At 46.5% G+C, this 24,038-nt stretch overlaps 1 long non-coding RNA gene across 3 annotated transcripts; it reads left to right on the top strand.

The window, feature by feature from the left end:
* Positions 1–343: 343 nt before the first annotated feature.
* On the top strand, positions 344–23,610 carry LOC126534418 (uncharacterized). Of its 3 annotated transcripts, none has more exons than XR_011895670.1 (5): positions 344–704; positions 5,973–6,109; positions 6,166–6,233; positions 22,893–22,979; positions 23,406–23,610. It is a non-coding gene; the product is annotated as an uncharacterized lncRNA (long non-coding RNA). The 3 variants fall into 3 exon arrangements; XR_008613333.2 differs by having other exon boundaries at positions 22,893–22,995; positions 23,423–23,610; XR_011895669.1 differs by having other exon boundaries at positions 348–704; positions 23,423–23,610.
* Positions 23,611–24,038: the final 428 nt, after the last annotated feature.

The raw sequence follows: 24,038 nt of genomic DNA, 5'->3' as shown, positions 1-24,038 counted from the left end.
CAGATACTCGAACGATGTTTGATGACGAGCAGCTTCCAAAATACTTCGCATAACATAGAGATCTTCAGTGCGTTGGACTTGCGATTTATTTCTTACATCGTGAAGGCAGCATCTTTTCTCTGCATGGAAGCTGGTACAATATGTAAGGCAGTGGCAATAAAATCTGCTCTTTCTAGCAGACAATGACTTTCAATAGGGAAAGGTGATGCATCGGAGAGAGGGCGAGTGGACATGCTGCTGCTGACGTCGCAGGAAAATAAATGCGCAAATTTAGTTTCATACCAAAGGTACTGCTTTTTCTTATGCCCTTGTGCTCTTCGCGTTCATGTTTGTATTGCGCAGCTCTTTGCCTAACGATGTACGACCGACTCGCCCAACAATATGCATTATTGAAGAAAGAAGCACAAAGCCGTTTCCATAAACGTATTGCGCGACAACAAAGGATGAGACCCATGGCTATGGTGAAGTGTTCTTGCACTGCGCACCTGTGAAGTGGGAGCTACTATACATTCAACTGCCGTTCGCGCTTTATGGCTACATATGGATGTGTCTCGTGGAATATTGTCGGTTTCGCTTTCTCGGTTCCCTTTGGCAGCGAGTGCATGGCGCTGCAGGCGCTTCTTGTGATTCTCTTCGCTTCAAGTTTCGCCTTGTTGGAATCTAAGCTCCCTGACCAACGCCCACGAGCTTTCAGTATTCGAAAGGTAACAATCCTCTCTCAGAATTTACGGGCGTTTCATCAAACAAGGCTGATAATTATGACAACGCAGATCCAGTTCCGCGTTCACGAACTGTGCTCAGAAAACGCTGGTGCCAATCACGCTGTCGTACAGGAAGCCTATTTTTCTACAGCATGCGGGATGAAACTCTGTCTAGTTGCAAATGCAAAATCGTTACAGCGACTAATACGAGAAAATCAAACTGTGTCGTGTTCTAACGAAACTCAATCAGGCCAGACATTTTATCCTTGGTCGAACTGCTGTTTCGTGAACTTTACTCCCTATGTCGAATTGGGATTCAACTTTCATCGGGGATACACTTGGAGACAACCAGTGATATAAACTGACATAAATGCACGAATAGTTCCGATACGCGCACAGTCCAGATAGCAGGCTTCGAGGAAGCCAATAAATTGTTTTTCTAGGTGGGTACACTGCCATTAGTCAGTTTCTTGCGTGTTTTGAGCCTAGAAGCTGATACCTGTTCAAAAGGAACTGCAAGACACGGCTACCAGGCATGTAACGCACGTCTGCAGTAATCCGGTGCAGAAAAAGCTTTTTTACTAGATATAGATGAGAGGAATTGGCCTGTGCGCACGCTATACTTGTTGAGCACAAACAAGCAGCTGTGTTAGGAAAATTACACTTGCACAGAACACTACTGAAACTGACGCCGAGTAAAAGAAGGTGTTATTTTTTGAGTCAAAATAAATAGCATCAGTTTATGGGCAGCCATGCAGAGAATTTTCAATTTGTGTTAGAAAATTATTAGAGATTTGATGACGGATCAGAAAAAAAAGTTAATTCCTGTTGGCTTAACCACAATGTCTAGAATGGGTGAAGTATCGGGAGCTAGGCGGATAGGATTCCTGTTCGCAGGCGATGCCAAATTACTCGATACCTAGGTGACTATGTTTCTCGTTTTAAGAGTTAAATAAATCACTTATATTATGAACTTCAGAGTGGCGTGTATATTAAGAAGTGGTTAGTAGTGGTAGAGAATCGAGGTCGACGGCACAGTGCCAGGTGGCAATATTTTTTGTAGAGCACCGACTGCCGAAATATCACTGCCACGTATCGAGCGGGAACTGAACGACAACGCAACAATTTTTGTTTTCGGTCCGGAGGGATACCGAAGTGACGCAATAACGGTGTTTGGTTCAGGTTGGCCACCTTTTTCGCAGCTTTTCATCTATGCACTTGTGACTAAGCCCTCGGCTCGGCTATGCTACCTCGTTCGTAATGCACACCGTGTTTCCGTGATTTTATGAGTAGCAGCCCCACTAGTACGGTTTTCAGCGTATCACGTCGACAGGAGGGGGACACACCAAGGCTTTTGGTAAAGGCCAACTGCAACTATGCCTAGCGTGTGCTCTCAAAGTAACCTTGACAAAGCCGCAGGGCTGGTAATTGCCTAATTTTGCTATTAGCAGCTACTAAATAGCGTCTATGCCGACAACGTTTGCACCTGGCGGCAAAGCGATAGCGATGCGGATATGGCGAATATTGAAGAACCGTACGAAGCTGTTGATTTCTCAGCTGCACCATGTTGCGCCTCGGCAGCCAGGCGCATTGCTCGTTCGTCATTTGCGAGTTGACAGGCGTCTCTCTTGGCGTGCGTTCTCCCTGTTACGCTCGTGATTTGAGCTGTGGCAAGAATGCCGATGCGGTGCGTGGCCGTCGGCTGCTCGAACACGTACTCGAACACGAGCCATGGCTGTGCAGTACACAACGAATAGCATAGGAAGGCCGAACACATCTTTTCTTGTCCCAGCTTTCAGAGTGAAAGCGTGCACCGCGGCGCGGCAGGCAAGTGTGACGCGGACGAGCTAACGCGCACAAAGCACGTAAACTGCAGTTGACGAAGCTGCACAAGCTACAGTTTAACAGTATACCCATCAAGATGTGCTTGGCAAACGCTTTCTCGGGATGACTGTGAGTACTATAAGCAGCGATGGCGCAAGAAAACCAAAGTTGTGTTCAGGATCGATTTTCTCGAGCGATAGTTTCCGGTAGTGCATCATCGTCAAGACATTTCGCGCGTCTCTACATCGGGGGCCTCGAAGTAGACGACCGAAAGCATGTCTGACACAGTGCCAGAAACGAGCAGGAACCGCATGCTGCATTTGCCACGAAGGAGAACGCGACGCCGCAGCCATTGTGTAGATGCGGCGGCAAGTCAAGCAGGAATACAATGCCGCCAGAACGAAATGGGCCAAGCTTTGCCACGGCCGCAGTACGGCTTGTCTGGCCGTGAGTCTGGCCATGGCCGCCGTATATATACGCTACGTAGATACCGCGGCCTACTCATTACTCATAAGCACACAAAAACACTAAAGCGGCTCTATTCAGTAGAAGACAGTTTATCACTCAACCTGATATACAAATATACATGGGCAATTCACAGGTGCAGTTTGTAGACACTGTCAAGTTTTCAGCAGTAATTTTTCACGAGGCCATGAGCTGGGACACTGAAGTTCAGTTCATTCTGAGTAAACTGGCAAAGTGCACCGTAATTCTCGCAAAATTGCGGCATTTTCCGCCCGAACAAAAAAAAAATTTATTATTTACGATGCGCTTTTTGTATCCCACCTAAATTATTGTTTCTTGGTTTGGAGTACTACCACTAAGACAAAGATTAATAAAATATATATGCTTCAAAAGAAAGCTGTACGCTACATCGCAAACGTAGACTACCTTGCTCACACTCAGTAACTGTTTGCTCGTTACCGAATTTTGTCGATTAATACCGTGTACGAATATTACTTAGCATTAAAATATAAGCAATGTATCCAGAATAACCAGCTTAGTTTTCTTGAATTACCCCGCCTGACACAAAATCTTCCAGAATACTCCTTTCGCACAAAAGAAATTTGGCACGTTCCCTTCACCCGTACAATGTACGGGCAACAGATGCTCCTACACACCCTGCCCACTGTTTTGAATAAATTATTGTCAAAGGGTATAATTCCGGAAACATGTTCACTAGTTGACATGAGAAGTGCATTAATTCACTACTATCTTCTTTTTGAAACCCGCGTTTATGTATTTATTCTTATCTTGTTGCGATGTATCCTGTGTAGTTTTATCTTGCTTCGATGAATTTCTGTGTTTCTTTGTTTGCCTATTATGCTGTTTTTTTCTGTTCTTATGGTTTGTTCACAAATTCATATGTATACGAGATGTTTTTGCCCTTGTAAAATAGCCAGAACAATACCATGTCATTTACACTGTGCGTTTTCACTGTGTGCCTTGTACAGGAGGGGGCTCGGGCGTCCCTCAAGTGATTGTGTTCACTTTTTGCCCGGGCCTACCGCGCATCGTTAATTTTAGGCGATGTAAATAAATTCCACTTTGACTTTGACTACGTTGCAGACCGAAGCTACACGCAACGACATTTCTGTACGACAGGTCTTGAGTGTGCGCTCGTGCTGATATGCTCGTGTGACCGTGCTACGTGGTGCGGACTGGTTTTGTCCTTCACCAGCTTGACCGACGGATAGTAGCCGTATCCAACTTGCGCATCTTGAAGCGCTATCTATAAGTTGGCCAACGTGTCTAACCAGGAGCGGTTAGGAGTGAGCGCGCGCTGGCAAGAATGCGTGTGGTCTGACCTTAAGTTTCGCGAGGTTCGAGGCCAGTTGAGGGTTCAAAACTAGCCGAAATTAGCGAGACCCGACATTTATACGACACTCATAAGCAGATTGGCCAAAATTTAATTGCTACGCGGGTGGCCACGGCCGAGCGTGAGTAGATGTTAGGCGGCTTCTTCCGGAAGTACGTAATTATGATCGAAATTCGAAAGCAGATTGCTTGCTTACCTCAGCCTGTTTATTAAACTTGGTCAGCAAATACGCGCAGTAACAGTAGGTAGAAGGGCATTGACCGAAACACCCCTCTTCATTGACGTCAGCTGCTGGCCAGTAGCAGCCACCTACGGGAATCCGCTATATTACGAAACAAAGCCTACAGATAAGAGTGAGGAGCAGGCTTCTGTTGAAAAAAGTGTTCGAGAGACAGGTGAATTCGCGCTCCGCTTGCGAGCTCCACACGCCCCACACGACTGCAAAACTTGGCGGAGGTGTTTACAGCAGCGCACTCTACCAGCGGACTACGTCTTTTCACAGAGTCCAAGGAGTGGTTCAGGAACTCTTTAAAGAAACAGTTTTGACATCTGGAGGAATGCTCATTAGATGGCCGCACTCACGTACATCTAGGAAATAAAATTCCAAATAAGGCGGACGATAATCGGGGAACAGAAAACAATGCGCCTGTGAGTGCAGCATAAATGTCTTTGTGGGAGGCAGTGAAAATACAATCTATACTAAAGCGAATCTTGAGAAAGCGAAAATCTTCAACAACTAAATTCAAGAAGCCACAACGAACCATTGGTGCATCTCTGACAGATGACGACATAACTATTTCTGGAAGGTAGCCGATTAATCGAAGTTGTAACATCTTTCAGAAATGAACTGATAACAAATGGACCGCTCAGGTTGCAAGCTTTCTATGGTGTGTGTGCTACCTATGTATGCTGCTCACATGTTGATGCCATGCGGCGCGATAACTTTTTCTTCCTCTTGAGATAGGTGCTTTGGCCTGGTTCACCTTTTTGTTAGGCAATTTGTCTCCCGGCTATTCTTCTTTCGTGATGTAAACAGTGTCATGAAATGAGACTTAACGCTTTGCTATTAATAGATGCTGCATCAGCTGCAGTTAGCCGTCAATAGTGTTATAGCTATAGTGAAGAGCCCCCTCACTAAAGTCGGTTCCAATAAAGAATGCCGGCGCTTTTTAAGAAAGTTGTTTGAAGCACGACCAGTGATCTAATTTGTGCGCTTCAATGAGCACAATGCTGAAGAGCTTCATACCAAGAGGGTGGCGGTCTACAGTGACCGCCACCGTAAACCATCTTCTTCCACGTGAATCTGAAAAAAAAATATTCAAGCCTCGTCGCTGTCGCTTGTCCTTGTGACCAGAGCTCTTCGTACGTCAAAGAGTTTAAGATTCGGGACGTTAATAGAATCCCTGCTATCCGTGAACAAATCTTGTGACATTTCTCGGAGGTAATGAATACGTATGGCGAAGAGACGTATTCCTAAACGCTTCAAGTCCTCAAAAATAAATACCATAGAGGCGGCCCAAATCGAGCTAATCCTTTGGAAAGGCTAAAATGGGCAGCATCGCTGTGTTTAGTAGAGCAGGCAAGAGAGAATGACAGATGTGACACACGATGTTTTGTTTTTCTTTCAGTTTTTATCGACAGAAGAACGTATCTGGACATACAGCACAACAAAGCCGTCAAGTCATCGGTGCCAAGTGGACGAAATGCTTGATGAGAAAAAAACTTCAATATTTTTCAAGCGATGGTTTTATCTCAACCTGCAAAAGTAATTGCAATTACAGGATGCGTACGTGATACTTATGTGATTTTTAATCTTCGCAGGACAAGCAGGAACATTTTGGGAAAGTTCGATTCAAGCCGCAACAAACGCATGGAGGTCGTTCTTCCAGGTATCGCAATACGTGAAAATCTTCTTTTTTACTCTTATTTTATTTATTTATTAATAACTCAAGGGTCCAAATAGGACATAACATGAGGGGTGGGCATGTAAAAGGCGGGATTGATGATGATGAAATTAGAAAGATGAGTCGGAACACTCGATTGCAGATCTAAAGCGTGTATTATTGTTGCTGCAACATGCGCTTACATATGTCCTCTTCATATTGTCACGTTGTATTCACGGTGAAGAACTACAATCAAAAAGGGGGTCGACAGATGGAGTAGCACACTCTGCTGTAAAACGTTACAAATACGGATAAGGTGCCTTAGAAAGGCTGGTCAACGTTTCGATAGGAGGACCTCTCTTGGTCAAAGGCGGCCTTGCCAACATCAGCTAGTTGGTTTTAACACGTTAGTAGGGTGACGCCACGTGCGGTTCGAAGGGCAGTGCTTCGGTGGTTCCTGTTTGATAGGGTTTCCCTAAGGTGATCGAGTCTATTTATGTAACCTTGGTTTTTAACGCAAATGCGACGCGCTCGTGTGGTTTGTCATTTAAGGTTGCCTTGTTTGCAATGTCTGCGACGGTGCCCTGTATATTCTACGTATTGTTGTTTTTCGAATGTTTTCCTATACAGGCATCGTCTTTAGTGTCCTATTGTCAATATATATTGTGTCCAAAAAGTTTACGGCGTTCAGTTGAAGACTCCGGTGGGAATGTTATTGTTGGTTAAAAAGAATTTAGGAACGTTACAAATTAATTTACACTGTACTGACCATGTCCCCATATTATAAATGTGTTGTCTGTATATCGTAGGTATATGTTGGGCTTGTCTGTGCAGCGAGATAGGTAATCAGTTTGAAGAGCCCCGTAAATATGTTCGCGCATGTTGACGCAAAACATGTGCCCATACTTGTCCCACGTAATTGTAGGTAGTAATTGCCATTGAATTCGAAGTTGTTATATGTCAGAACTAATTCAAGAAGCAAACATTTACAAATACCTAAACACATACAGTCTAGTACTACATTAAAAAGTTGAGCGTTAGATTTCCTTCGCGAGGTAACTTTGAGTTTCCCCTACACCTGAAGCCAAGTAGTCTAATGTCCAGAGTGTGCCACTTGCAACAAAGATTTCATAGGTGAGACTGGACAGCAAATTCGCACGATACTCAACGGCCATCGCGCAGAGACGAAACACAATTGACATAAAACAGTAGCCAGCCACTTCAATGAACACTGTCTTATATTAGATAAACTAAGGCTCTATGTACTACAAACGAAATTTTCCGTTCAATACACAACAGGAAATAAACGGAATAATACGTCACACACAAGTTTAAACTCCTACACACTATGGGAATCAATTTGGCATCTGGTAACACAAATTACTAAAAGCTGCAACTGAAACCTGAAATTCTCATGCCCATTAACAAATCTACAAACACACGTTATGCCACTAGCTAAACTTGGATGTTAAGTTTACCTATTCTTCCGTTCACAGCTCTTCACTGCTCTCCCCTACCTCTGAATTTAATATTTTCTTTCGCGCATATATTAACCATACGAGCCCTTTTTCTATGTACACCGGCCCCATCGCGCTTTTCCTGTTGTTACCCTCCTATTTATTCTTCCTTTTTTATCTTTTCTTTCGTTCTTTTTTTCTTTCGTGTTTCTTTAGACCACCACCCTTCTATTACATAGTCCCAGTGGTCAGCATATCCTTTTCGGTGGCTCCATCACACAAGGTTGCTCCACTCTCTGTATAGCGCCGCGAGCGAGCCTATGTCGAACTACTGAGAGCATAACGTCCCTTGAAAGCCACTCTCTTCCAACAAACCCATACATTGCCCTCACACTCCATGCCGCCATTTTAATGCATTCAAAAATGTGCGGTGCACTGCTGATGCGCTACTCCAGTAATTCTTGCAACTCATGTCCGTTTATTACTCGCACACTGACCGGCTGACCGACTTTTCTAAAACCCCAAACGCACGCCGCCTACGACGCCTACGGTTTCTGTCCACTTCTCTAAAGGCTTCCTAATCTGTCGCTCTCCCAACACCCCCCCGATGTCCTTTTATTATCAGTTTATTATTTTTTCTGCCGCCTCCCGATACTCCCGCTCTTGTCCCTTCGTCTTAGAAACCATGTCTAGAGACTTGAAGTGACAACGCTCATTTTCTCTCAGTCTCTTCAGTCTCTGCCGACAATGAAGGCATGTGACGCCACCTTTCTAACCTGTTAAAACTAATCAGCTGAGGATGACAAGGCCACCTTTGACAAAGATGGTTGTCCTAGGGAAACGCTGGACAGCCTTTCTTAGGTATTTTTACCCTGTTTGTAACGTTTATACCAGAGGGTGAACAAGTACAGCTGCCCGACGCGAGTTGCTAAAGTAACTGTTGTGCCCAGAAAAATTGTGTGGCAATTTAGCAGTAAATTTTAGAGAAATGCGTTAGCATCCCGTCACATCTGTTTTAGGTCGCGGATGTAAGATTTCAACCGCGTTCACGACAGTTAGCTTCAGGTGCTCACTGGACACATGTGCTCCCTCTTCGAGTAGCGAATTGACGGTGGTCCGGAGGGAAATAGTGTCAGTTGAACTGCGTATGTATTGCAATGAGAGTCCGGCACCTTGAACGGGTTCCAATCGGTACACGACATCCCCAGGTCTCAGCAATTCCAAAAACAAACTATTCCCCTGATCCCCGCTACTATATCCTTTTGCTTGCCATTCTCTTCCTCCTCGTTCACCAACGGCATTATTTGTTACGGTTACACTCGTCGCCTCCTCTCCCCTAGAGTTCGCACAGGAGAAACACAAGAGTTCCGTACAGGTTTCATGTAGGACGCAAAGATTTATCTGGCTGGCATGAGTAGGAAAAGTGTGTTTGCGACGGTTGTCATCAAGTTCGGTAATCGCGGCTAAACGAAGTGTCCCAGGAACCGGAGGTTCCACAGCAGGAAAGGGCCTGAAAACAGCATTGAAGTTACATTATTAGAAAGCAACATGTCACGAAGCTAGGGAACGCAACAACGCGAATCTTATTTCACCCACAGGTTTAATACAATAAAAACCGAATAAATGAACAGCCCGCTGCCCTCTCGGCAATAAGATCCTTAGACGGCGAATGCACCCCCATCCAAATACTTCCCACCTGCTTCCTTCTCTTTTCGATAAAATTCCTGTTCCACGGGTACGTTCTTTTTGCTACCCGATCAGCTACCCTACCTTTCAAGTTTTGCTTATGCTTGTTAGTTTGCTTGTTTATGCATACACGCCACGCTGTGATGTTCCGCCTGTTGTCCGCACTCTACGCAGCGTGGGCGGTCAGCATGCACATATAAATGAATTCGGTGATCGTATTATGACGACTTACTGCTTGCCTAGTTCTTTTAATGCTCAGTAAGGTGAAAACTAACAAACTAGTTGAGCATCAACTGGTGACAGCTTACTGTCAGCTCACCTTCCCCGTGGGGGCCGTGGCGAGAGGCTGTCCACTCCAGTAGACAACAAACAGAATCTCGTGCACAGACCCTGTTCATGTTTCTACCTCAAACCGCTGTTCGTGCCGTATCTTCTAGCTTAGTTAAACAGGAGGCCCTCGTAACCTAAAGTTGCGCCCTCGGTAAAGTAAGCCCTTCCGACACAAACACTTCAGTGGCAATTTGCATAAATCCTTGTCTTCACTCTCTCTCTATTTCACAATATATATAGGTATATATATCGTTTTTTACCCGTGGGAAGTGGTATAAAGATAGACTCTGTCCACTTGGTTTTTTATTTTGAGAAAGGTCGGTCTTCGGTCGGAAAGTCGACCCGATAAACCGTGGTTTTTGAGGTACATGAACTTTCCAACTATATATATATATATATATATATATATATATATATATATATATATAAGTGAGTAGGTGGGAGACGCGTCGCGTAATACTCATGTTCTGCGGCTTGCCTCTTTTATCGTGTTTTAGTCTGGACACCCTGCGCTATCTAGCGGTGCCACCACGAAGTCACAGAAAGACTTCCAAGATGCGTGGGGCGCTGGGGCGTGCGAAAATTAATGATTGTTTTCTCGCTGTCCGCGCGCATTCACGGCGCAGCGCCGTAAAACGCTGGGCTGCCATGCTTGAGGAACCCGTGCGTCGCGTTTTCAATTTCGCCAGCACCCCACATTTTTTCAAAAATTTCTTTAAGTGCACATCCCCATTGTAAGGGATTAAAAAAACGGGTGCGTACCCAGTGCCACCTACCTAGTCACCCATACACAGTGGTCCAAGTTGTCTATTGAGAGAGCTGTGATGTAAAATAGGTTAGAGGCAAACGCAAGTGGGTAAAGTATCCAAAGAAAGCTAATCACAATAAAACAACGCTTTTAAGTATGCACTGCTAACAAAAATGAACCATGACCCTTAAGACTGGTCCTTTAGGATCACTAGACAAAAAGGCAACCATAATTCAGACGCCCTTTTAATTACCATTTTCTAGCTGTACCGCATCATCTCGTTGTACTCACTGAGCAAAACACAACGCTTAAGAACTTTGCAGCTCGAAAAAAGTGGCCAGTCTGCCTTTCTCACATTTCGCTGCCTTCAAGGAGATATTCCGGTCTCCAGTCACAGAGCAAGCGAACTCGAAGAGCATGAGAGTGCGAAAGAAAAGACGATGAACACGTAGACTGCATAACTGTTAACTAAGGACTGCCCATCTTTATTTTGCTTTGTTCCTGGTTTGATAGAAGCGCCCCCTGGCATGCGAGCAGATACGGGTGCTACAGGGCCCCCCGGATAGATTGCAAGCGTGAAATAAACGCCATGGCAACGCTCTTGAGAATTCGATTGAATGTTGGCCTCTGGGAAATTTGGGCTCTGGAAATGCACACGGTTATGGCTGTCTCCACGTAGGGTGACTTGAGGCGAACGATAGTGACTGTCTCCTTACGTTGATGTTGCGCAATTACAAAAGCTTTGGAGAAACGGCGCTGAACCAGAACGGTATGTTATAGGCCAGCGTTAGAGACGCCCATATGATAATCTTGCATAAGAAAAATATGCTTGGCAGACATGATTTCTGGTTGTTCGAATATGTCTTTCTGGCAGACTTGGGTTGAACGGGTTGCAGGTCCCAGTAGCAGCCTTGGAGACGTTGAATATATGGTTGGTGTTGATGTGGTGCCTACTCTGCGTCGAATAGGTAGGTGGGAAGCCCTAGGCAGGGAGCCAAAAATGAGTGCGGCCGCAGAGCACCCAAGGTTGCAGAAAAGGACTGCCCGAAGGCCAAGCATTGACAACGGCAAGTGGTTGGTTCAGGGCTCACTGTCCAGGCGCGCTGTGAGGGCCGCCTTGAGCTGCCGATGAAGACACTCGACCATATTGTCAGCGCGCAGATGGTAAGCAGTAGTGATATAGTGCTTGCTGCCAAGAATGCTGAAAAGTGCCGCAAATAACGCAGATTCAAATTGCCATACGCGGTCTGTCCTTACATTGATGGGCAGCCCAGGCAATGCAGGCAGAGGTGAAGGCTCATGCCATGCTTCCCGCAGTGATGTCGACGATGGGGATCGTCTTGAGCCAGCGTGTGGAATGTCCACTATGGTAAACGCGTAGCAGTAGCCTCGCGAAACAGCAAGCAATATAACTCTGTCGATGTGCACATCGTCGAAGCGCTGGTCGAGAGGAAGAAGCCGCTGGTGAAGCGGCACAGTGTGACGAGTCCCTTTAAACGGTTGGCACGTGATGCACGTACCGGGTGGTGTAATAATGTCTACATTGACATGAGGCCAGAGGTAGCGATGAGTGCCGATGTATGTAGTGGAAGATGATGCCGTAGAAGATGGCCCACCGGGACCTTATGGGCATGAAACGGTGCGGAAGAGGCGTGGATATCACCACATAACAGGGAACACGGTGAAGATGGGCAAGGGACAAGATTGAGACGTAGGGAGCAGGGGTGTTTCTAGAGCGCTTGTAGTTCAGCGTGGTTATTCTGTGCATCCATTATTCCCAGTCGGTAGCAGGAGTGGTGGAACGATGCTCCGCAACACAGAAGAGGGCATCGGTTGCTACGTTGTCTGCTTCTTGACATGTTGTACGTCCGTGGTGAAATGAAGATGCACGCACGATGCTGAATATCATGAGCGACGTACTTTGAGGAGTTCGAGGTGGGCACGTAAGACAGAGGCTTATGGTCAGTCATCACGTGGAACGTTGGGCCTTCCAGTAAGTAGTGGATGTGCTGAGTGGTGTCGTAGATGGACAGCAGCTCGCGACAGAAAACACTGCAGCGTGCCTTGATGAATTGTAGCTTCCGAGAGAAATAATCAAAAGGGTACTAGCCAGAGCTAATTTATTGTTGCAAAACAGCGCTGATAGCAACATTATAGGTGTCCACCATTACTCTAGTGGGCGCGTCAAATGAAAATGCGCCAGCAAAGCTGTCACAGCGACGGCTTGCTTGGCAGCCAGAAAGGCAGACTGAGCCTCAGGAAACCAAGGTATTGCCGAAGACGGGCTCTGTGGTGCTTTCAATAGCTAGGTGATCGGCTGTAGTAAGGCCGCGCAGTGGGCAATAAAACAGCGATAGAAGTTTACAAGTTCCAAGAACTTGCGAAGTCGGCGGAGAGTGTTGGGTAGTGGAAAACTTTTGACTGCCTTAACGTGGCAGGTTCACGACAGGATGCCGAGCTCCTAAGTGCGCAGGGTTGGGAAGTGAATGGTGAGCCGTGTGGGTCGTCGTGGTGTGGAAATCACGTAACGTATTGGGCTCCGAGTCAACGTGCTTTTCGAACCTGGTGTTAGCTGTACTGCGAAGTGTTTCAAATTGTATCGCGGTTGATAGGTGGCGTTCAGACGGAGTAATTGCCGGTAACTTTTGCAAGGCTAGGCCCGCCTGGAGCAATGAACAGCCCTGTTCCTCCTTGTCCTCCGTAGAAATGCGATGGCCCAAGAAGCCTACTCGCAGGCTGCAAAACACATTTCTGTGGGTTCAAGACGTGGTCATAATACTGACATTGCTGAAAAGGTCCACTTAGGTGACGCTCGTGGTCTTCCGTACTGGCGCTGGCGATTACTATGCCATCAATGTACGCGAAGACTGCAAGCAAACCACCTCTCGCCTCAGCAATGAACTACTGGAATGCCAGTCCGGTGCGTAAGTCAAGAGGCATGCAAAGAAACTCGAACTAACTGAAGGGCGTCGTGCCGGCAGTTTCCGGAATGACGTTGGGGTCAACTGGTATCCACTGGTAAGCCTTAACGAGATTCACTTTGCTAAAGATCTTACACCTCACCAGATCGTACGTGTTGTCCTGGATATGGGGAAGTGGGTAGCTGCCCTGAATAGCTAGAGAATTGAGAGCATGGTTGTTTCCACACGGACGTCAGTCACCCAGACCCTTGTTTTGGCACATGATGCAGCGGTCAAACCAACGTGCCAGATGAGGACGAATAATGCCGAGCTGCGGCATGTGCTGGAATTTGCGTTTAGCGAAGGCTAGCCGCTCACCAAACAAGCGGCGAGGATGGGAAGGTACCACGTGTGATGATGTGGTGGGTAACCACGTGATTAGCAGATTGGTAAAATTACTAGGTTTTTGTGGCCTCAGGAAACTCAGCAAGTATACTTTGATAAGGCCTTGATGGCACAATATTTCAGATGCCCATGGGGAAGTTAACTATTAACAGGAGTCCAACGATGGACATACGAGTAGAGCCATGGAGGAGCCGTTGGCACATGCTTACGACGAGAACATAGAAGAGAAGGAAATCCAACCTAATGATGGAATGGACGACATCAGCGATGACGAAAATCTAGCAGAACAAGCGATGCAGTCCGAATGAACGAAAGCCGTACTTCGCTATGGAAGAGGAGTTAGCGGCATGCAGAGGCTGTCTGCGAGGCTAGAAATAGCGGTCAGTGCGTGAATTAGGCATTGCACTAACCTGACTTCGTGTTTAGATGGAACAACGCATCCCAAAATCTTGTCCATAACAGTGAGTAGGCGGCCAGATGGAGGAGCGGGGTCACGTGCGGCCGCCAGTGATCCCTTCTGTCGTTTGCTGAGCAGGTGCACGGTGGCTCACACTTGCTATCACGATGTGCGTGATGCAGGTACTACCAGCAGCTCCATTGGGGCTGAGGGGTCCTTGTGCACGTGTCGGGAGACGACGACGAAGCACGTGGATTGGAAGAACGCTGGTGCTGTCTAGAAGCTTGAAGTCAAGTGGCTGGCGCGGTGAGGCCACTTCGAGCTGCGCGACCGATGAGCTCTCAGGTGCGATTACAAATATACAAACCGAAGGAGTGGAAGCCTCGTAGATCTTGTCAGTGAGCTCGGCCAGTTGTACTAGCATTAAGCCATCAGAGGCAGCAAGGACAAGGCGAAGAGCATAAGATGGGGACTGAAGTAAAAGTTCCCTGAGCAAAGCGCCGTGAGTGCTGGCGTTGTGTTTGCCCAAGAGCGTTCGCATGCGGTACGCATTTGGGAATGGCATCTGACAGCCAGTGCTTAGCTAGTAAAATGTTGTAATGCGGTTGCGTTTGGAAGGCGCAGTACGTGTTAGGACATTTTGTTTAAGGCGCTCATACGGGTTTTCGCCTAAAGGCTGAACGAAGACGTCGGTGAACTTGTTGACGACTTCCGGTGATAGTGATGAGATCGCTTTGTCCTACCGGTTCGTCTCGAAGGATATCCGGTGTAGGTGGAATTACGCTTTGCCTTTTAGAAACCAAATTTTAGGATTGCGCGCCCAAAGAGGGTAGCAGCTGAAATCATGGTTCTGCAATGTAGAGGATACAATATTGACACGTGTACTTGTTTATCTTTTTCGGGTGACCACTTTTCGCTGTCTAACAAATGTTATCGCTCAGCGGGGGACGCGCCCGCATGTACCGGAAGTTCTCGAATGTTATCGATGTTTCTGCCCGTTGTCTGCTGTCACCGAAGGTTGTGTAATCTAATTGCATGTGCGACGCGAATTGTGTTGAATTTCGTGGAAGACACGCGGGCACCAGCGATTGCTCTGGAACATTCGATGGCCCATGTATTAAAGCCGACACGCTTGACCGGGAGATCAGATTTTCGATGATTGCCGACTGCGTTAGCCGCTGTTGCAGTTCTTCGAGTGTAGCCTGCTTTATAAATTTTGGGGTCTTACGCGCCGAAACGACTTCCTCCTTATGAGACACGCCGTATTGGGGGACTCCACAGATATGGAGCACGTGGGGCTCTTTAACGTGCACGTAAATCTAAGTACACTGGTGTTTTACCATTTCGCCCCCACCGAAATGCGGCCGCCGTGGCCGGGATTCAATCCCGCGACCTCATGCTAAGCAGCCCAACAGCATATCCACTAAGCAACAACAGGGGTCGTAGCCTGTCTTTGAGGACGCAGGTTCGTCGAATATCCAACAGTCTCCTACAACGTCTTCTAACAGTGTTCACAAGACGTGATTCTCGGCATGCACTTCCTGAACCAACAAAGCGCAATTATCGACTTGAAGTCGAAGTCGACAGTGCTGTCCGAAGATCGAGTGATACCGCTGGACATCACCCATAAGCATTATGCCTTGAGCGTGCTTGAAGAACAAGTCAGCGTCCCTCCTCGCTCCAGCATTATGATTTCCGTTGGCACCGAAACACCCGCAGATGTTAGAAGGCGTCATCGAGGGCGACCAACGTCTACTGCTCGACTGTGAAATTTGCGTGCAAGAGGTATCGCCCGACTGCAAGAAGGGAACGCAAAATTGATGATGACAAACTTTAGCTAGGCTTTCAAGCACACTAACAAGGGCACGATGATCGCGTACATCGAGGAAATTGTGGAAACTAGCAAAGCGTTTGTCTTCAGATGTCCTGCCGCATCCACCCCGACGACTATAGTTCCTGAACCAGACTTCGACATAAATCCAAGTCTCCCCTTGAGTTAGCAGCAACAGCTAGGAAGTCTTTTCCGACGATAGCAAGATTACTGTTCGACGTCATCGAGGATTCAACAGACCAGTTGGAAAGCATCGCATAGTACCCGCGCTCGACCACTCCGCTAGAGTCCTTACCAAGTTTCGACGCGAGAATGGGAACCTATAAGACCACAAGTCGACAACATGCTTCGCGACGACATCAGTCAGCGTTGAAAAGCCCGTGGGCATCTCCTGTTGTCTTGTTGAAGACATTTCTGCATCGGTTATCGCCGACTGAACAATATCACTAAGGATGTGACCCCATCCCACGGGTAGACGACGTATTCGATCGGCTCTGCAACAGTAAATATTTATCGTCGGTGGATTTCAAGTCTGGCAACTGGCAAATAAATGTCGACGAGAGAGATAGCGAAAAGACCGCCTTCATCATGCTAGACGACCTCAGTGAGTTCAAGGGCATGCCATTTGTATTGTGCTCGGCGCTTGCAACATTCTAGCGCGTGATGCACACGGTGTTGGCAGGACTGAAGTGCCAGATCTGTCTTGTTTACTTGGATGACGTCGTAGTCTTCGGGAGAAATTTCAATGATTAGCTTAGGCAGGTTGCGACAGTACTAGAAGTCATCAAGTCATCAGGGCTTACTCTGAAGCCGGAAAGGTGCCGCTTCGTTTACGATGAGCGTATGTTCCTTGGCCATGTCATCAGCAAATCTGGAGTCTGCCCCAACCAGCAGAAGACGGCTGCCTTCGCAGTTTCAGCAGCCCTTTGACAAAAAGCAGTGCTTAGGTTCCTTGGCATCTGTGCTTACTACAGACCTTTGTCAAGCACTTTTCACGCATCGCTGAGCCGCTGACACATCTAACTAAATGTCATGTCGAGTTCAAGTTGGAAACGCCGCAGGCTGACGCATTTCAAGAACTCAAACGGCGCATGCAGTCGGCACCAGTACTTGTACACTTCGACGAGGAAACCGATACAGAAATCCACACTGACACCAGCAGCCTAGGCTTCCGTGCCCTCCTAGTCCAGAGGAAAGACATACTTGAACGGGTGATGGCTTATGCTAGCCGGTCCCTGTTAAAAGCGGAAGCCAATTATTCTATGACCGAAAAGGAATGCCTCGCCATCATTTGGGCAACAGCAAAATTCCGCCTTTACCTATATGACAGGCCGTACAAAGTCGTCAGCGACCATCGCGCGTTGTATTGGATAGCGAATTTAAAGGACCCTTCAGGACGCCTGGAGCGGTGGAGCCTCAGACTGCAAGAATATGACATCAGTGTAACCTACCAGTCTGAACAAAAGCACTCTGATGCCGACTGTCTATCGCACTCCCCCGTTGACCCACCGCCGCAAGACAATGTGCCTGACGACGCCTTCCTTAGAATAAGCGCGGAAGACTACGCTTAACAGCAACGAGCAGACCCGGAGCTAAAAAGCCTCGTCGAGTGCTTGGAAGATAACACCAGCGTTGTCCCTAGGTCATTTAAGCGAGGATTGTCTTCGTTTTCGCTTCAAAACAACCTACTCGTAAAGAAGACGTCAGCACTCCGCGCCAACTACCTCCCTGTTGTTCCCTCAGCGCTGCCTCCTGAAGTACTGCACGCCCTACATGACGATCCGACCACTGGGTACCTCGGATTCTCCCGGACGCTATCGAGGATGCAGGAAAGGTGGTACTGGCTGCGCCTGACCATTGACGTCGCCAGTTACATGAAGGCATGTCGAGAATGCCAGCGACGTTAGACACGACCGACAAGGCCGGCAGGATTGCTGCAGCCGATGGAGCCTCCTCGCAGACAGATTCAGCAGAACCGGATGGATTTGGTGGGGCCCTTTCCGACGTTTACATGTGGAAACAATTGGATCGTCCTGGCCATAGACTACCTTACCTCCTACGCCGACACGAAAGCTCTGCCTAAAGGTAGTGCTGCGGAAGTAGACAAATTTTTCGTCGAGAACATCCTGCTACGAAATGGTCCGCCAATGGTCCTCATTACTGACACAGGAACGGCTTTTACTGCTGAACTTACTCAATTACTCAAGCCATCATACAGTACAACCAGACAAGTCACCGGAAGACTACTGCATACCACCCGCAGACGAATGGTCTAACGGAACGACTGAAGAAGACGCTCGGCGACATGTTAGCGATGTACGTCGACGTCGAACACAAGACGTGGGATGCCGTGCTTCTGTAAGTCAATTATTACAACACGGCAGTGCAAGAAACAACGCAGATCACGCCTTTCAAGCTGGTGCACGGAAGGCCCCGACGACAGCTCTCAATGCCATGCTGCCACACGTCAACAGAGAAGAAAACGTTGACGTCGCCGCCTATCTTCAACGCGTTGAAGAAGCACGACAGCTGGCCCGCCTGCACGTCACGAACCAGCAAAAGATCGGCAGCCGGCAGTACAATCTTCGACGGTGCTACGTGGAATACTATCCCGGCGCCCGTGTTTGCATTTGGACTCCAAGACGTCGACGACGACTCCGCAAGAAACTATTGTGACGCTATTTCGGACCATGCAAGACCATCCGACGCATTGGTGCACTCCACTATGAGGTCGTGCAAGACGGCATTTCGCTGTGACCGCGGCGCCGCTCACTACCTGAAGCGATCCATGTTGTGCGACTTAAGCCGTTCTACTAGCGCTAACGAACTTTGGGACTATGCATAGCTGAACTTCGGAGTTTCTTTTCTTTTGGTGTTACTTTGGTCTTTGTTTCTTTGAGTTGCAGTTACTTTTGTTTAAGAAGTGTCATTTTGTTTTCCCTCTCCTTCTATGTTTGTAGCATCGCGACGATGCTTTATTAGAGGGGGCATCGACACGTGTACTTGTTTATCTTTTTCTGGTCCCCGCTTTTCACCGTCTAGCAAATGTTCTCGATAAGCGCGGGACGCTCCCGCATGTATCGGAAGTTCTCGAATGTTATCGATGTTTCTACCCGTTGTCTGTTGTCACCGAAGCTTGTGTATTCTGACTTCATGTGCGACGTCAAATGTGTAGAATTTTCTGGCAGACACGCGGGCAGCAGCGATTACTGTGGTACCTTTGATGACTCATCTATAAAAGCCGACGTGCTTGACCGGCAGATCAGAGTTTCAACGATCGCCGACTGCGTTCACCGCTGTCGCCGTTGTTTGAGTGTAGCTTGTTTTTGACGGCACAGGTTCGCTCTATACAACGCTAGTTACATCATTCCCAGTTTTTGCTGCTATTCTCAACGTAACTAGTACGTCACAATATAGGGGAGACAAGCGCTTGACCTGTTTGAATCCGGAGAATTGTTGCTAGGGTCGGTTATGTTCTACTTCTACGTCACCAATGTAGAGCCATAAAGAATACCGACCTGTGAGTAGCAGAACTGATAACTCAACACGTCCACTGCCCACGTCTAGTTTGCTACGTTCCTTGCTTGCTGTAAGCACTCCCTGGCATCCGAGCTACAAGCTTAACGGCTCCATGGCTCATAGAACTAGCGCGGTAGTCCAGTGGCCATGGCGTTGCGCCGATAAACTTGAGGCCTTGATCTCGGCCGCGGCTGCTGCATTTAGATGCAAAGAAAATAAAAAAATGAACATTCAATAAATCAGAATAAATTGTAAAATTTTGGGCCTTTATGTGCAAAGACCGTGATATGATCTGAGGCACACTATAGTGGGGGTGTCCGGATGGTTTTGCCCACCTCGGGTTATTTGACGGGCTCCCAATGGACGCAAAGATACGCTGTTGCATTTTGCTCCCATTGAAATGCAGGTACCCTAGCCGGGATTTGATCCCGCGATGTTGGGCTTAACAGCGCAACGCCATAGCCACAATGCTGCCATAGTGGGTTGTGCTTGGATTCAAGAGCATGTTAAGCAACCGCAAAGGGTCAAAACAATACGGAATCTTCCACTACAGAGTACTTAAAAGTCAGATTGTGGTTTTAGCATGTGAAACGTCGCAGTTTCATTTAATTTCGATTACTTGCACACAAAAGAAACTGTAAATGTGATGATGTGGTCTGGAAGGATCATTTAAATGCGATGGTTCTTGTGTGTATCGTCCATTATATGAGAGGCTAATTAAAGGGGTAGGTTAGCAAGGAAGCATCATTTACTATTTCGAAGCAAACTCTTAAAGGGCAAAAGGGCGTTTGCAATGTGCCCGATACCGGTAGCTGACGTAGTAAACTGTAAGAAAAATTAGGCACATCTTAAGCACTGTGGGAATCGATGAAAGCGAATGTTTCTGTTCTGTTTGATTTGAATGACAATAGTTGCAGGGGTTACGGTGACTGTTTAAGTTCATCAGGGTCTAGTGCACTACTAGAGTGCTGAGGTGATGGTAAATGTTACTTGCGCGCACTACTTGTGTTTTTTCGATGTAGTACACAAAACACAGCGAGATGTATTTTCTTGAGGTGTTGTTCTGTGCCATTGTTCATAGCCTGCGCGACAGTTACCGTGCGATTGCCTCAAATGGCGCAACGCATCATGGCGGGCGTGGAAAACACTTTTATTTAAAAGGTGGGGCATTACGTGCCAATTCCACATATTGATAATGAGGTACGTGGATGTGAGGACTCCAATTCAATTTTTACTCTCTCGGATTCTTTACTGTGCACCTAGCTGAGTACAAGAATATTTGTTGTCGCCCCGTCATCGTCATTCCCACTTCTTCATCCAGTTGACGTCATACCATCATCGCCTTGCGATTATCGTTACACAGTTGTCGTCCCCTCTTGCCCTGATGTCGTCGTTGTCCCGCCCTGGTCGTTTTACCATGGTCATAATATAAGAAATGCCGTCTTTGCGCTTTTGTTGTCCTATCACTATTGTTTGTTCTTCCTCAAGCCATCGTTACTGCGCCGGCGTCATACAGACATTGCATGCGTACACGCTCACGGGCGGCTTGGCAAGCGAATGCCATAGCAAAATTGGACTATATCGGTGTGTTGCATATAGTCGAAGCAACGAAACATTTAGAATTACCACTACGCGTGTTAATAAAAGTTGCTTCAGGAATGGAGTCGTCGCTACATTGCGCGATCGCTATTCGCATTACCATCGACAGTTATCGTGAGATGGGTTCTGCCATAATTTTTTCATTATGTTCCCTTTCTGCGTCCAATACAAGGGACTCAAGGTGATCCGATAAAGGCACATTTGCTAAACATTTCGCGACGGCCACATGCGATGTTTTTGCCGTGTAAACAAAAGTATTCTCCTAAAGAGAGAGAGAGATAATGTTTAATGACAGAAAGGTGGAGATGTCGGCCTGAGTGAAGTGCCTCTAGCCTGCTACTCCACGCTAGGGAAGGAATTTGGGGAATAACAGAGGTGGGATGAGAAGAGGAAAGAGGGTGGTGGTATGGCAAATACGATGAGGGCTGCACATTATACTGTACCTGTGCATTGTGTACGTGCACACTTCACACCACAGCACAGTCATCTTAAGAGCAGAGTTAGAAGTTACTGCAATGTAGCCATGAGACTGTCTATAGCGTTCATAACAGCGGTTAAAATTCTCCTGAAGAGATGTAAACACTTGGAAGCAAGCGGCGTTGCAAGCGAGCTGATGGTTGAGCGGGCCGCACCGTTTATGATGATCCCGAGTGAATTGGCCTTTGAAATGGAGAGGTGGCACGTGGAACGATGTTTCGAACGCGCGCATATTTACACCATCATGTGGGCATGTAGCAAATTTTACTCGACAATACTCTTATTTTTGCCTACTTATGTCTCAGCAATAACCCGCCGTGGCTGCTTAGTGGCTATGATGTTGGGCTGCTAAGCACGAGGTCGCGGGATCAAATCCCTGCCACGTCTACCGCCTTTAGATGGGGACGAAATGCGAAAACACCCGTGTACTTGGATTGAGGTGCACGTTAAAGAACCCCGGTTGGTCCAAGTTATTTTGGAGCCCCTCACGACGGTGCGCCTCATAATCAGATCGTGGTTTTGGCATGTAAAACTCCATAGGCTGTGTCATCAGCTTTCCAAACCTGTCTTGCTTATGCCCCCAGTACGACTGTAGACAGATTACTGTCTTAAATCCTTGAGGTTCACGGATGGAGACCACGCTTTCATATTTTTTATCAGGCCGTCATGTTGATGGTGCCCCATGTCGGACTGCTTGAAAAGCCGAATGTTGCCACACAGCGGGGAGCAGTGGCGTCCTCATTAAAACAATTTCGTACACCACGAAGCTCGCCTCATATATTTGTATTTGTATATAATATCACTTAAGATGAAGAATCAGGGAAATTGAAGAGCTTAATATTTACAGACAACTATGGAAATAGAACGGTAATGTTGTGATGGAAATGATATGAGAATTTAACTGTTTTAACGAAGTTTTAATAATCATATAAAAGAAAATCAACTTAGCGACAGGCTTCACACTTTTCTGGCCAGAATTCTTGTCTCAAATCTCTGTTCGCTGCATTTGGCTGTTAATAAGATTGACTGATGGGGGTCGAAGTGCAGAAAAGCCGGCGTACCGTGCTTTGGATGCACGTAAACGAACCCTAGGTGCTCAAAGTGAAACTGAAGTAACCCACTACGGCGTGTCTGATAATCATATCGTGGTTATGGCTCGCAAAAATTGAATTTTGAAATTTATATGAGGAGTATATCTAAAATACACCGTCTTGCTGGCATCTTTTAACATTATGTGAAATAAGATTTCAAACTTTCTGGCATAGTCATTGCAAGAATGATTCAACAGCTGTCAATATACATTTTTCTCTTTACAGGTCGCAATTACACAGTCAAAGAGGATATTCTGTACATGAGTGAAAACTTTGGATGTGCGGTGATTATGATTACGAAGAAAACGCAGAGTTTGTATCAATTTTAGTACGTTGCTAAAAGATAGCGTTCACAGTGACAGCTTTGCGGACGGGATTCTCTTACACCATCAACAACAAATTTTATCTTCACATTCAGTATACCTCCGTTAAGTGCTTCTTTTTGAATTCTGGTATATCTAAGATCATGATGAAAGAAGGCACGTTGAACTCCAAACTTCTCTCAGTAAACTTCTCGTAGAAATACAATTATAGATCAATTGCAAAGTATTCTGCGCACAGTTCTCGAGGAGCCTACTTGTGATACTAATCAGACGGCACGGATAAAAACAATGTAGCTGAGAAGCACAGTACGACTGTAAAGTTTTGTCGAGCGTAGATTTTGAGAGAATTATACATTTATCGTTTCAGTAGACAATGTCCATATATGCTTTCACGATGCTTATGAGATGATCTCAGCTTTCTTTTCTATCTAGATAAAGTCATCAAGTACAACCTGCGAGTAAGAAATTCTACTATAATGGGTGGCCATTTCAATGACTGTAAAGCGAAATTCAATGAGTATGAGAAGAGTGGTGGACAAGTACTGTATACAGCCGGATGCCAGAACATATTTGTCAAATTTAAGTGTGCAAGCCACAAATAAAACATCGTTAAAACGCAAGGTATTAAAGTATTTTAATTTGTCATTATCAACAAACAGCGTTAAGTATCGATAAACGCCACAAAGAGCGTTTAGGCTGCGTAAGAAATATATGAAGTGAATCTCTTGCAGCAGTGGTTACGCCTATCAGCGATTGGACCACTGAGATTTTTCAAATTTACTTCTCTATATCGGACCCTGAAATCGCGCAGCATGAACGTAACACGAGCAGAAAGCATGCCGTTGGATTTATTTTTCTATTTTAAATGATGTCTGGTCCACTTCAATAAAAAATACACTTTATTTCTGGTTCGATTTGAAAGTTTAGCAGAAGTCGTAAGTGGTTGATTAATTAGTGGGGTTCAACGTCCTAAGCAACAACTAAGTTATGAAAGATGCCTCAGAGTTGGACTCTGAACTAATTTTGTACACTCGGGATTTTTTACCGT

The sequence above is a fragment of the Dermacentor andersoni genome, chromosome 7 (assembly GCF_023375885.2).
Source record: "Dermacentor andersoni chromosome 7, qqDerAnde1_hic_scaffold, whole genome shotgun sequence".
NCBI classification, from domain to species: domain Eukaryota; kingdom Metazoa; phylum Arthropoda; class Arachnida; order Ixodida; family Ixodidae; genus Dermacentor; species Dermacentor andersoni.
The sequence above is the reverse complement of the archived record's forward strand: the minus strand, read 5'-3'. Positions and strand labels throughout refer to the sequence as shown.